Source organism: Vulpes vulpes, chromosome 15 (genome assembly GCF_048418805.1).
Source record: "Vulpes vulpes isolate BD-2025 chromosome 15, VulVul3, whole genome shotgun sequence".
NCBI classification, from domain to species: Eukaryota; Metazoa; Chordata; class Mammalia; order Carnivora; family Canidae; genus Vulpes; species Vulpes vulpes.
The window spans coordinates 39338678-39351605 of NC_132794.1; the positions used below are offsets into that span (position 1 = coordinate 39338678).

The 12928-nt window shown below is 39.0% G+C and overlaps 1 pseudogene; it reads right to left on the reverse strand.

Moving 5' to 3' along the window:
* Window positions 1-5642: 5642 nt before the first annotated feature.
* On the reverse strand, window positions 5643-8637 carry LOC112912163 (ferritin heavy chain pseudogene; annotated as a pseudogene).
* Between the last annotated feature and the right edge of the window lie 4291 nt (window positions 8638-12928).

The window sequence follows — 12928 nt, forward strand, 5'->3', positions numbered from 1 at the left end:
ATAGACTAGTTATAAATGGAGGTTCCCATAAGCCTGTCCTCGATTCTGTTAATTTGCTAGAGGAGCTCACCAAACTCAGAGAAACATTTACTTATGTTTATCAGTTTTTATAAAGGATATTGATAAATAGCCAGATGAAGAGGTACATAGGTGAAGTCCAGAGGGCTCTCATGGGCTGGAGCTTCTGTCCCCATAGAACTGGGATGCAACACCCTCCCAGAATTTGGATGCCTTCACCAACCTGGAAGCTCATCACATCTCAATGTCCAAGATTTGTATAGAGCTCAATTTGCAGCACCCTTCTTCTGCTTTCCAGCATTCTAATCACTTGGTCTTTCCAGTGACCAGCCCCACCCTAAGTCACCTCATTAACATAAGCTCTGGTATGCTTAAAAGGGCTAGACATGAATAACAAAAGATGCTCCTATCTCTTAGGAAATTATAGGAGTTTTAGGAGCTTTGTGCTATGAACCAGGGATAAAGACCAAATATAGTTCTCATTATACCACAGTATTGATCTATTGACTTCTGTTACCCAGTATTACATGGTACTAAAGTATTGCTCAGCTCCTGGAGGCATTTTCACACCTTGAGACACAATCCCAGGGAATGTCATGATGCCCTGAGAGTTTGCAATGTATCGCTTCCTGTTTGGATAGTAGTTTTTCTTTTTGGTAGCTTTCAGCAATTTCTCTGAGTCCTAAGAGTCCTGAAATTTCACAAGTAATTGTCTAAGGCAAAGATTTTTATGATGTTAACATTTGAAAAAAAAAAATTGAGCACTTTTATAAATCTCAACATTTGTAGCTTTGGGCATTATGGAAAATTTCCTTCAGTTGCATATTTGATTATTTGTTCCCTTCAGATTCCCTTATTCTGTCTTTCTGGAACTTTTATTTGACAGACAAAATATATACTCACTACTCTTTCACGCTTTTAATTTTATTTTCTCAGGGCACCTCTCTCTTTGCCTTTTGCTCTTCAATTGTGGAGAGTTCTGTGACTTTATCTCCCAAATCAAACATGTAGTATTGATTGTCCACGTGATGAAGTTTTGGAATATAGGGGAGGTCCCGAGACAACGATCAAGAAAGAATTCTTGAGATGTCTTTGGTACAAAATGGTGATTTTATTAAAACAGGGGGACAAGATCCATGGGCAGGAAGAGCTGCTGCCCTGGGCCTATGAGGGAAGGATGATTATATACCCAGGTTTTGGGGGAGGTAAGCAAAAGGGAAATTCCAAAAGGATTTTCATATGCTAAGGAAGACCTACAAGATATTGGAGGCCGTGTCATTGTCAAGTTAAAGATTTCTTTTCCCCTCTAGCAAGGCATTAACATTAAGACAATTGGAAGCTTCCTGAAGAAGTCACACACATCCCACCCTGTGGGATATCACCTGTGGTTTGTCCTCAGCTATCCCTACTCCCTCATCACATGTATTAAATTTTATTAATTTTAATTTGGAAGAATTATGTTTTCCTTAGATTGCAATATTTTTGTTACAGGCTATAGTTTTGTGAATACAGTGTTCTCTGGTATGATATCCAGTCTGAAAAGAATTAGTTCATTTTTTAAATGTTCTCTTTTGGTGTTTTGAATCATCTGATGGACCTTTGGTCTTGTCAAATAACTGGTAATTTTTTTTTAAAGATTTTATTTATTTATTTATTTTTAATTAATTAATTTATTTTTTTAGATTTTATTTATTTATTCATGAGAGACACAGAGAGAGAGAGAGGCAGAGACACAGGCAAAGGGAGGAAGCAGCCCCCATGTAGGGATCCTGAAGTGGGACTCGGATCCTGGCACTCCAGGATCATGCCCCTGGGCCAAAGGCAAGCCCTAAACCTATGAGCCACCCAGGCATCCCTATTTATTTATTTAAGAGGGGAGGGGGGAGTGGTTAGGGGAGGGGCAGGGTGGGGGGAGAGAGAGAGAAGCCGACTCCCCGCTTAGTAGAAAGTGGGACAGGGAGCTTGATCCCAAGACCCTAGGATCATGACCTGTGCTAAAGGCAGACACTTAACTGACTGAGCCACCCAGGCACCCTCCTGTTAAACTTTTTGACCAATGCACTAAGTTAATGAGTAAGTTGTTCTTATGAGTTGAATTGTGTCCTCCAAAAAGACATGTTGAAGCCCTAATCTCAATACCTGTGAATGTGACTTTATGTAGGAATAGTCTTTGCAGATATAATAAATTTAAGATGAAATCACTATAGCATAGGCCCTGATCCATGACTGTATCCTGATAAGAGGAAAATTTAGGGGCTCCTGGGTGGCTCCTTTGGTTAAGTACCTGGCTTTTGATTTTGGCTCAGGTCATGATCTCAGGGTCCTGAAATCAAGCCACATAGGACTCTGTGCTGGGCTTGGAGCCTGCTTAAGATTTTCTCTTCAACTCCTGCCCCTCCCCTCTCTTAAAAAAGAAAAGAGGGAAATTTAAGGGCAAGCACACTGGAAGAATGACAGAATGTGACAACAGAGGCAGAGATTGAAGTGTTGCTGCTGCTGGAAGTCAAAGATGGCTTGTAAGCCACCAGAAGTTAGGAAGAGGCAAAGAAGGATTCTCCCCAATAGGCTTCAGAGGGAATATGGCCTAGCTGACAGGCTTGAGTTCAAAAGTGTAGCCTCTGAAACTGTGAGAGAATACACTCCTGTTTTCATGTATGTGTGTATGTATGATAGATAGATGATAGATAGATAGATAGATAGATAGATAGATAGATAGATAGATAGATAGATTTATTATAAGGAATTGGCTCATTTAAGTCCTAAGAACTGCAGTTGGTAAGCTGTAGATCTGAGCGCCAATGTTCTAGTTCCAGTGTGAATATCGACAGACTTGAGACCCAGGAAAAGCTGATGTCCCAGCTCAAAGCAGCCAGGCAAGAAGAAATTTCCCCTCAATTGAGGTAGTGTTAGCTCTTTTGTTCTATTCAGGCCTTCAACTGATTGGATGAGAGGACAATCTGTTTTATTCAGTCTACTGATTCAAAAGTTAACCTCCAAAAACACCCTCCCAGACACATCCAGAGTAATGTTTGACTAAATATCTGGGCATTCCATGATCCAATAAAGTTGACACATTAAATTGACCATCACAAATCTGCCCTTGGTCAACTTGGCGCCCATACACAGATCATTAAACCATACTTAATCCTCAAATAAAGATAATAATAAGGTCATAATTCCATCTAACATGACACAACTATCCCGTGTACAACCAAAAACATAGTAACCCTTTCTTAGAAGAAAAGGTTAAAACTTGGAGTGAGGTTTACTCTTCTCTTTAATATCCTTTAACTTAAATTCTGTGATGTAAAATTAATACATAAATAGTATAATATAAAGTTAATACATTTATGTGCCATGATAAAGAAAAAGGAGAAGAAAAAAAACCAAAGAAATAGATATAGATATACAAACACAAATGTATTTGTAGCAAAATAAAGAGGAAATACTCAGTGACAATTTACAGTCCTCATTGCTGTGATTGGTTATGTGGTCATTGCTGGTATTGATAACTATCTTCTTCCACTGTCCACTCTGTATTCTCTTTGCCTTCAGGAAGTACTTCAGCTGGTCTGGTCATGTTACCTGGTTGAAGGACCCAAACCTTTCTTTCTTTTTTTTTTTTTTAAGATTTTATATTTTATTCATGAGCGACAGAGAGAGAGAGAGAGAGAGAGAGAGAGAGAGGCAGAGACACAGGCAAAGGGAGAAGCAGGCTCCATGCAAGGAACCTGCTGCAGAACTCAATCCCAGGACCCCAGGATCACACCCCAGGCTCAACAGCTGAGCCACCCAGGCATCCCACAAACCTATATTTCTGATGGGTCTGGCCCTTAGTAGCCCTGCCTGAATTAAGTTATCAAAGTTTTCCATTGACCTTAGTCACAGGGCATGGCAATACTAAAAGATACCCTAAGGGATCTCTGTATTCGACACATTCCTTACCTCCACTGTGGTCTAGTTTCCTCTTGGTAATCAGGCTCAATTACCCCAGCCAGCACAGGAACTCTCTCCTTTGCCTGTTGATGCAGATACATAAGATGTCCAAAGTGGCTGAGCTGTGGTCTCAATTTCCAGTTCAATGGACATCATAGTTGTATCTCCTGGTGGATGCATTTCTCCCCTTGGAACTAAGACTTCTAGACCAGCAGGACACAGAGTCGTGAGAACAGGAAGCAAATATTTTACTAGTGGGTCACTGGGGGTAACAGTAAGTGATACCAATTCCATTTCCACTCTTTGGCTCCTTGCACTCCTTGTGGGGGAAACAGTGCCATATATTGGATACTGATTCAGGGTATATACAGCCTTCTGGAGAATGCTTTCCCAGCCCTGCAAGGTACTGACATGTAGCTGTCTGACATCTATCACCCATTTACCCTGCTGATTACTCAGACACAACATCTCCTTCTCTGCATTTGTTCACTTTGAGCTTGCCATTTTCTTGGATCTGTTCTAAATTCTGAAGTGGTTTTCTTCAAAGAATTTGGGCTTTGTTTTTTCTCACTGTGTCACTTCTCAATCTAATACAATCTACTTTTCCTTTTTCATACAATTAATCGTCCAAAATAATCAGTCTTGCCATTATCCAGAGATTCCTCAACATGTCTTATCTATTCATGGAAATCTTTCTCATTTTATAATGCTTCTATGAATTTCTTCTCAAATTTTAGGGGATTTGAGACATAAAGGGAAGCAAACATATGTGTTTGGCTTATTATATCTATCCATTCTCTGGCTTTGCTGTTTAAATGTAACATCATGACCAGAAACAAAGAATTTCTGATTAAAAATGGTGAATTAGTGGGGTGTCTGGGTGGCTCAGTCAGTACAGCATGTAACTCTTGATCTTGCAGTTGTGAGTTTAAGTCCCACATTAGGTGTAGAGCTTATATTGAAAAACTAAATAAAAATATATTTTTTTAAATCAAAAACCATTTATTTTTTTTAAAAAACTCCTTTTAAAAAGAAACCTTGTCCAAAGTTTTTATTTAAAAAGGTGAATTGGGCAGCCCGGGTGGCTCAGCAGTTTAGTGCCACCTTCAGCTCAGGGCCTGATCGTGGAGACCCTGGATCGAGTCCCATGTCAGGTTCCCTGCGTGGAGCCTGTTTCTCCCTCTGCCGGTGTCTCTGCCTCTCTCTCTCTCTCTCTCTCTCTCTCTCTCTCTCTATGTCTCTCATGAATGAATAAATAAAATCTTTAAAAAAATTTTTTAAAAAGAACATTAAAAAATCCACAAGAGCAAATGAAATGAAAAAGGACACATAATATATGATAAATTTTGCCAACTTTTTTTTTTTTTTTTTTTTTTTTTTTTTAGAGAAGGAGGGAGAGAGAGTAATGGGGACACAGAGAGAGGGAAAGAGAATCTTAGGCAAGCTCCACACCCAGCACAGAGCTTGGTCTCACAACCTGAGCCAAAATCAAGAGTCAGATGCTTAACCTGCTGAGCTACTCAGGTGCCCCATGCCAACTTTTATTTTTATTTTTTATTTTTGGAAGGGTACCAAATTACTTTATTTGAAGGAACAATACAAATGAAAGAAGTAAATGTTTTGGTACAACTTATAGAAAAGGTAAAGGTAACCCCAACATGCATGCACTGCCTCGGTGACCAGGGAAGTCACCCTGTGGCTATGGGAAGACACATGTTTCCCAGGGTGTGCTTGTCAAAGAGATACTCTGCCATGCCAGATTAGGGAGCCCGCATCTTGCACAGGCTGGTTACATGGTCACCCAATTCTCTGATAGGTTTCACCTGCTCCTTCAGGTAATGAGTCTCAATGAAGTCACACAATGGGGGTCATTTTTATCAGTGGCCAGTTTGTGCAGTTCCAGCAGTGACTGATTCACACTCTTTTCCAAGTGTCACGCACACTCCATTGAATTCAGCCCATTCTCCCAATTGTCACGGTCTGGTTTCTTAATATCCTGAAGGAAGATTCTACCACCTCGTTGGTTCTGCAGCTTCATCAGTTCCTCAGCATGTTCCCTCTCCTCCTGAGATTGGTGGAGAAAATATTTGCAAAGTTCTTCAAAGCCACATCATCACGATCAAAGTACTAAGACACGGACAAGTAGACGTAGGACGCATAGAGCTCCAGGTTGACCTGGCGGTGGACGGCGGCCTCGAGTCCCGGCGGCAGTTCTGGCGCAGCTACGAGGGGGCCACGGCGGCGGCCGGGCCCGGACCTGGGCCTGGGCCTGGGCCTGGACCTGGGCCCGGGCCTGGACCTGGGCCTGGGCGCGTCCGGGAGCGCTGCGTGCAGGTGGCGGGGGCTGGCTCTGCGCGCCGGGTTCCCTCCCAGCACTGCTGAAGCAGGAAACCGCGGCGACTCCCTGGCGGAGACTCCCCAAGCCAACTTTCAAAAGATAGAGGGCGGTTGGGTGGGTAATAAGTGACTGCCCGGGGTGGAGCAAGCGCACAAGTCGTTCACTCTACAGAGCCCCTCAGGGGCTCAGTGTCCACAAGCTAGAATGGGGTTCTCAGCCTGCTGCACGCCCACTTCCCCAGACCACACAACTAGGAACTATTTCCCTACTCATGTTTCTCGACCCCTCATGAATCAAAGGGCCAGAAGGTCATTTTCTGGAAAATTTGAGTCCAAGAAACTCTAGATTCAGGAAAAGTCAGTCAAATAGAGGATAGCTGTGAGGCAAGGGGCTAACAGCATGGAATTAAAAGAATTATTGCATACTGAGCTGTAACTCCTGTATCGGTTTCCTCATGCTGCTGTAACAAAGTACCACAAACCACAAGTCAGTGGCTTAAATAACAGAGGTGTGTTGTCTCACAGCTCTGTAGGCTAAAAGTCCGAGATCAAAGTGCAGGCAGGATTGGTTCCCCTTGAGTGCAGTGGGGGAGAATCTGTTTGTCTCTCTCCTAGCTTCTGGGTGTTTGCTGGCAATCTGTGACATTCCTTGGCTTAGGCTGCATCACTCCAATCTCTGCCTTTATCTTTATGTGGCATTCTTCCTGTGAGTGCATGTCTGTATTCAAATTTCCCGTTTTCACAAGGGACCATCATATTGAATTAGGGGCTCATCCTATTTCAGTATGACCTTATCTTAAAGAGCTACAACTACAGTGACCCTATTTCCAAATAAGGTCACATTTGGAGATACTGAGGTTTAGACTTCAACATTTGAATTTGGGGGTACATAATTCAATCAATAAAGTTCCCTTACTTATCCTATTCTCAGAATTCCAATAATTGGATATTCTGAACACATCTTTGTCACCCTTCTCCCTGTGTGTTTGAAAAAATTGAAATAACCTAGATAAAAAGTATTAAAAAACCTGACATTTGTAGTTCTTCAAAGATTGCATTTTGCTTCAGTTTATTCTACCTGTTGTCAAGTCTCACCCACATGTACAGAGCTTCCAATCAGCTCCTTAGTTCTTAAATATGAAATGAGCATCCTGGAATCACTAGGTACCTAAGTAGTGTTTCCAATAAGGAAGAGACAAATGGAAACAGAAATATAAAGGCCTGAAGGAAACAGACATAATGCAGTATCAGAAGAAAGCTTTTTTAAAAATTACAATTAATAATCAGAGAGAGATAAAATACTGCAATCATAAATTTATCTTTTTTTTTTAAGTAAACTTGACCCCCAATATGGAGTTTAAACACATGACCCCAAGATCAGGAATCATATGCTCTACACACTGAACCCATTAGGATCCCCTGCAATCATAAATTTAAAATGGGATGCTTTGTTTTTTGTTTTTTTTTTTTTTAGAAAGAACTTATTTTTTATTTTTTTTTTTATTTTTTTTTTATTTTTTATTTATGATAGTCACAGAGAGAGAGAGAGAGAGGCAGAGACACAGGCGGAGGGAGAAGCAGGCTCCATGCACCGGGAGCCTGATGTGGGATTCGATCCCGGGTCTCCAGGATCGCGCCCTGGGCCAAAGGCAGGCGCCAAACTGCTGCGCCACCCAGGGATCCCCAAAATGGGATGCTTTGAAAAGAAAATGTTTCCAAAAAAAGAAAGTGGTCTTAGAAATCAAAAGCAGGGGATCCCTGGGTGGCGCAGCGGTTTGGCGCCTGCCTTTGGCCCAGGGCGCGATCCTGGAGATCCGGGATCCAATCCCACGTCGGGCTTCCGGTGCATGGAGCCTGCTTCTCCCTCTGCTATCATAAATAAATAAATTAATTAATTAAAAAAAAAAAGAAATCAAAAGCAGGATAGAATAAATGAGAGTAGATTATCAAAGAAATAATATAATATGAAATATACATAATAAAACATATATGAAAATATATATACATGAGGAGTGCCTGTATGGCCCCATAGGTTATGCGTCTGCCTTTGGCTCAGGTCATGGTCCTGGGGTCCTGGGATGGAGCCCCTCATCAGGCTCCCTGCTCAGCGAGAGCTGAATAATCTGCTTCTTCCTCTCTTTTTGCCTCTCCCCCAGCTTGTGTGCTCATGCTCTCTCTCTCTCTCAAATAAATAAATGACATTTAAAGAGAAAAGAAAATATATGTCCATGAATTTTATGTGAAATTATATCTATATAATATTTATTTCCCTGGAAACCTTCCCAACCCTTTTTCCTCTTGCTCCACTCTCAACCTGTTTTTCTCTAGATCCAATACAGTAGTCATCCTGGGATGTCTCTTTGCTGCTTTTCTGACAGTAAATATTTACAATCTAAAAATAACATAAAACCACTTTATAAACTAAGAAACAATATTGAGAAAAGCTCTAGGTTTATTAATATAGCAATAGATGATGAAAGACAGTAAAGCAATCTTCTTAGCCAAAATTTTGATTAATTGTGATGCAACAATGAAGTTATTTTTAGTCACACAACATATCAAGAAATAAATCTTCCATACAATCTTTCTTGAGAAGCTTTTTGATGATATGCTTAAGCCAAGCAATGGATTATGCAAAGCATAGGTTGTGGACTATAAGAAAGGAAGGATCTAGCCAGACAAGCAGCAAAGCAAAGAGACATTTCAGAATGACCACTGTTTTGGACCTAAAAAAAAAAAAAAAGAAAAGGAAAAAGAAAAGCAGATTCAAATTTGAGCAGGAGGAAACAAGGCTGAGGAGAAACATCTCTAGGAAAATAAATATAATTAATAGTTTGACATATTTTTGCATTACTAAGTTATCTGCTATAAATAGGTATATAGATATTGCCATATCTCTTTGGGAAAAAAAGGGAACATAATAAAATGATATAAAATTATAAAATTTTCTTAAAAATCAAAAAATTGTTTGAGAAAGGAAATATTTTTTTTTTAAGATTTTATTTATTTAGTCACAGTAGACATAGAGAGAGAGAGAGGCAGAGACACAGGCAGAGGGAGAAGCAGGCTCCATGCCGGGAGCCCGACATGGGACTTGATCCTGGGACTCCAGGATTACACCCTGGGCCAAAGGCAGGCGCCAAACCACTGAGCCACCCAGAGATCCTCTGAAAAAGGAAATAAATACATTATTTGGTTCAGTGGTGAACAGTTATCTACAGGGCCATAAAAATGGAAACTTTTAAAGAAAATGGAAACTTTTTTGTTAATTTTTTAACTTCATAATATGGTGAAAGTGTGGAATGATGATAGTGGAAAACAACAAAACGTTCATTTTTACGCATATTGTCTAAAATTAATAAATCAAATTTGTAACATAAGCATATTGTACCCAAAATAAAAGAAGAAACAGGTAAAAGAGTTCAACGTAGGTGATGGGAGAATAGAAGAATAGGGAAGGGTGAGAGGGTGAGGCAGGGATTACTGTTTATAAATCATTTACATTATCAGATGTTTAAAAGTGTATGCATGTGTTATTTTGACAAAAATAACAGATTTTTAAAAGAGAATACAGAAACAAATAAAACACCAAAGTATACTGATAATAATTTGAAAACATATTCATATGTTTCCCAGATGTGGTATGATGACTGGTACTCTACATACAGCCTTAAGAAAACAATCAGGTTGATCAGATACTTATATTATTAGCTTCCTTGTTTATACAAGTAACAAACATAAAAGCCAATGTGATGGACACATTAATATACACCTAATGAATTAAAGGTTAATTGTAAAGACAGAGCATTTTATTGTAAAACCTATAGAAATGTAGAATCTAGTCATGTGTATGTATGACTCCATGAGGATACTGATTGCAGTATTCTGGCAGTATTTGCGATTTTTTTCAACTTATCATTTTACCATCTTTTAAAAGTTTATTTATTTATTTATAATCTTCGCCCAACGTGGGGCTTGAACTCACAACCCTGAGATCAAGAGTCACATGCTCCACTGAATGAGCCACTCAGTTGCTCCAGTAGTTGCAATTTGAATTACAAAAATCAGCTCCATCTTATGGGTATTCCTAAGAATGTGGATTAATAACTACATGGATTGTAGACATAAATTTCCTACTTGTGACTCTTGCGATGTCCGTGAGTTGATATTTTGGTTTTCTTGTTTTTATTATTTTTTTTAAGTTTATAATATTTTGTGTTAGCCAAGGGTGCAGCATAAGGAATCTACAAGAGGAAGAGATGAAGAAGCGTTAGAGGCGAAAGAAGAAAATAAGAAAGATTAAGAACAAATGGCTAGTAGAATAGGGAAAGATTGCACATTGGTTGTTCTGTCACTGTGATACTGAATAGTAAAGAAATTACTGTTGTGCCAATAAGCAAGGGGATGTTAGGCAATCCCCCATCAAAAAGTTTTCAAAAGACTAAATTCCAGAATAGCTACCTTCATGGAGGATAATAGAGTTAAAGACAATGACCAGACATGGAGTTTCAGTACTGACTTAATGCTGGCTTTCTGAAATAGACAATTAAAGTGTTTCATAGACATTATATGTTATAAAGAACTACCTGATGATATGAGATTCCTTTTATTCTCACTGGATGACAGATTTTAAAACATGTTGATGGAATTTTAGCAGTGATTAAATTTATGTTTATTATAGGCATTTTTGAAACACAGTGGAGTAATGTATACAACTACTGTGAACAACTAGGAAGTTTAAGCTATCTATAGAAGAAAAATACAGGGATATTAAAGGTATAGCTTTGAAATTAACTCCCCAACTCCCCAGTATGTACTTAATAATGAATAACTTGGGAAAAAGAAAGATGATTTAACTTTGTAAATATGCAACTAAATTTTATGAAAGTCAATTTTAAGAATTCAAAAAAAGATGTTTTAAAGTATTTGTTCAGCAAATTCTTTAATGTTTTCATTAATAGTGTAAATGTATCATGATATTGCTATTCTTTCAGTTGGATATAACTATTGTGTTCACAGGTTTCAATAAAAGTCTACTTCATATTTCTACACACATATGTATGTGTGACAAAGATAACTTTGCTTGTTGTAAATAAGTCAACACATAGAGGTGTAAAAAAAAAAAAAAAAAAAAAAGCAAGGATTCTCTTTCACCTCATTCAATATCACCACCCGTCAGGAATCTTGACATATGGTGCAAGTTGTCCACCTCATACATAGTGCACTTCTATTGCAGTGTTTTTTTCCCTCAAAAGCAAGAAAATGCACTAAATTTCTTTTACTTAATATTGTAGATATTTCTTCTGATCCATACTTTAAGATCACTTGAAAAGTTCTGTAATATGGATGTGTCATAATTTTTGGACCATTCTCCTATTGCTGGACATTCATAGTATTTGCAGTTGCTTACTATTATAATATTAAAATGAACTTCCTTTCCATATATCTTTACATATTATTGACTATTTTGTTCCATAAGATATATTAATAGAACTGGAATTTGCTAGATTAAAAAGAATACATAGGGGATCCCTGGGTGGCTCAGCAGTTTAGCGCCTGCCTTAGGCCCAGGGCGTGGTCCTGGAGTCCCAGGATCGAGTCCCACATTGGGCTCCCTGCATGGAGCCTGCTTCTCCGTCTGCCTGTGTCTCTCTCTCTCTCTGTGTCTCTCATGAATAAATAAATAAAATATTTTTTTAAAAAAAGAATGCATAAAACTATTATTATTGAATAGGTACTGCATGAGCAATGCAAGAAAAAATTCAGAGGAAAAACAAATATAAAAAGGATGTTTTTGGGACACCTGGGTGGTTCAGGGTTGAGCGTCTGCCTTTGGCTCAGGTCATGATCCTGGCGTCCTAGGACTGAGTCCTGTATCAGGCTCTTCACAGGTAGTCTGATTTTTCTTCTGTCTGTGTCTCTGCCTCTTTCTCTGTGCATCTCTCATGAATAAATAAAATACTTAAAAAAACCAACATTGGTTGGGTTGTGTTTTTGTTTTTGTTAAGATTTTTATGTATGTATTCATGAGAGACAGAGAAAGAGGCAGAGACACAGGCAGAGGGAGAAGTAGACTCCCTGGGTGGACCCTGATTGTGGGACTCAATCCCAGGACCCCCTGGGGTCACGACCTGAGCCAAAAGGCAGACACTCAACCACTGAGCCACCCAGGTGTCCCCAACCCATGTTTTCTTTTTTTTTTTTTCCAACCAATGTTTTCAATCACACATTGATACATGTGATGCTTAAAAAGAAAAGTTTGGAGAATCTATCATCTAATGTATATACCACCAGCCCAGGGCATTGGATTATGATAATCATTAGTTAATGTGTGATTAGGTATACCAATATCAATATCCAATATTCAGTAGAAGCTCATGATTTACCATGGGCATTACATTAAAATGTGAGGCAGGTTTGTATTGTACAGTTATTTAAATAGGTCAATTCCATTGCTTAATATATTTTAATCTGAAAATATCTATTTTGTGGATTACAGAAACCACCAGATTTTCCAAGGATATGCAGACCATTTAGTCCACAAATTTTCAATTTCTACTACTCTTCTTGTACAAAATAAGACTTTGAGAATCAAAACAAAACCAGTAATAACTGTTTGGCTAACCAGTCTTACGAC